At 41.4% G+C, this 2,500-nt stretch overlaps 1 protein-coding gene across 1 annotated transcript in view; it reads left to right on the top strand.

Annotated features, from left to right (window-relative positions):
- The window catches only part of LOC113806022 (microtubule-associated serine/threonine-protein kinase 3), a gene marked incomplete in the record, with an annotated part of 279,433 nt that overhangs the window by 120,927 nt on the left and 156,006 nt on the right, over positions 1-2,500 (top strand).

The raw sequence follows: 2,500 nt of genomic DNA, 5'->3' as shown, positions 1-2,500 counted from the left end.
TTGTTTTCGGGTGTGTGAGGGAGGAAGGGGAGGGGAGGGGTTATTAGTGAGGGAGTAGTGGGGGGAGATATATATATATATATTTTTTTAAAGTAGATAATCATCCTGGGAGTGTATTATTATTATTATTATTATTATTATTATTATTATTATTATTATTATTATTATTATTATTATTATTAAGTGAGGAGAACGGATTTTCTCTTTTTGTTTGTTTGTTTGTGAAAGGCAAGAAGAAAAGAAGTTAAGCAGACATGAACACAACATCAGAAAAGGTTTAAAAATACCGCCAAGGTCGTTGTGGACAAATATAGCGACGGTTATGTAAGAAAGAGAGATAGGGAGAGAGAGGGAGAGAGGGAGAAGGAGAGGGATTGAGGAAGGGAGAGAGGGAATGAGGGAGGGAGGGAGAAGGAGAGGGAATGAGGGAGGGAGAAGGAGAGGGAATGAGGGAGGGAGAAGGAGAGGGAGAGAGGGAGAGAGGGAGAAGGAGAAGGAGAGAGAGAGAGGAAATGAAGAGAAAAAAGAGTGAAAAAGGGCACTGTAAAAGAGTAAAGCAATTACAAGAAAAATTAAGATGAATAGGAAGTCAAAGGACAAGAGAAAAGACGAACGGGAAGAAAAGAAAGCTGGAATTGGGGAATAAAAGAGAATAATGATTTAGATTTAGACACGAAGGACTGGAGGAATTAAGAGATTTTTAAAAAATAGACTAAAAGTAAAGTAAATTAATTAAATTAAATAACATGAAGAAATGAAGGTCCTAGGTTAAGAGTAAAGAAAACGGGAACATACACTAAACCAAAGAAAATGGGAATATACACTTAACCAAAGAAAACGGGAATATACTCTAAACCAAAGAAAACGGGACCATACACCAAACCAAAGAAAATAGGAATATACACTATACCAAAAAAAAACGGGACCATGCACTAAACCAGAGAAAACGGGGACATACAGTAAACTAAAGAAAATAGAAAAATTCCTTTAGAAATTGAATCGGCCTACCATAGAACACACTAACAGCGTATTAATTATCCGTCAAGATTACTTTCTTTAATAACTTTGATGTTGCTATATTTAGTAGTGTTACGAAACTATTTTCTTCTGCATTTTGTTTTGGTGTGTGTGATCAATAAAGAAGGGAGAGAAAGAGAGAGAGAGGGAGGAAGAGGAAAGAGAGAGAGATGAGATGGGAGGAGAGGGAGAGAGAGGAGAGGAGGGAGAGAGGAGAGAATGGGGGAGAGGGAGGAGCAGAGAGAGAGAGAGGATTGAGGAGAGAGAGAGAGAGAGAGAGAGAGAGAGAGAGAGAGAGAGAGAGAGAGAGAGAGAGAGAGAGAGAGAGAGAGAGAGAGAGAGAGTGAGAGTGAGAGTGAGAGAGTGAGAGAGAGAGAAAGATATACAGAGAAAGAGAGAGAAAAAAAGAAAGAAACAGCCAAAGAAAGAAAAAGAAAGAAAGAAAAAGCGAGAAACAGAGTAATAAAAATTATACCTCGATGCATAAAGACGGCACAGAACGTACTGTTTTTTTCTTGTTTATTTGTTTATTTCGTATGTGGTCGTTAAGGCTATTTTCCCGCCACTAACAGAGACAAACGCTTCCAATTCACCAACATTTCTCCTTTATTCTTACGTGATTTGAACTGGAGCTATATATTTCCCCATAAATTTTGATCCTACGCTTCCCAAGGTAATGAGAGAGGGAGAGGGAGAGTGAGGGAGAAAAAAGGAGAGGGAGAGGGAGAGAGGGAGGGGGAGAGAGTGAGAGGGAGAGAGAGAGAGAGGGAGAGAGGAGGGGCAGAGGGAGAGCGTAGGAGAGGGAGGGAGATAGAAGGAGAAAGGAGAGGGAGGAAGAGAGAGGGAGAGGGAGGGACAGAGAGAGAGAGAGAGATAGATAGAGAGAGAGAGAGAGAGGGGGGGGGCAAGGAAAGGGAAGGACAGAGAGAAAGAGAGGAGAGAGAGAGAAAAAAAAGAAAAGAGAAGGAGAGAGAAAGAAAGAGAGAGAGAGATAGAGAGAAGGACAGAGAGAGGGGGAGAGGGACAGAGAGCCTCTCCCGCCATCCCTCGACTAAAAGCAATTACGGCCTCTTACCTGTGGCGTCGATACAAGCCTATATAATCGAGCTCACATGCTAATGTCGACTCTATTGCCATCCCCTAATTCACCTTCGAGTCCACGACGATGATGATAATGAGGATAATGAAAATAATGAGGGAAATGAGGATAATGAGGGAAATAATGATAACGTGGGTAATGATGATCATGATCTTGAGGGGTAACGGAGATGATGAGGATAATGATTGTGGTGATGATGAGGATAATCAGGATAATGATGATAATGATGGTAATGAGAATAATGATGATTATGAACTCATTTTCATCGACTTGGATCTGTTCGTCCGTGGGCGTGAGACGGTGGATTTCCGGAAGAGGAAGAGATGAGAGACAGGGAGAGTGGGCGAAGAGAATTATGCATAAGGGGGCAGATGGGAGCAAGGC

Source organism: Penaeus vannamei, chromosome 2 (assembly GCF_042767895.1).
Source record: "Penaeus vannamei isolate JL-2024 chromosome 2, ASM4276789v1, whole genome shotgun sequence".
Taxonomy (NCBI): Eukaryota; Metazoa; Arthropoda; class Malacostraca; order Decapoda; family Penaeidae; genus Penaeus; species Penaeus vannamei.
Note: the sequence above shows the minus strand (reverse complement) of the source record. Positions and strands in the feature narration are given on the sequence as shown.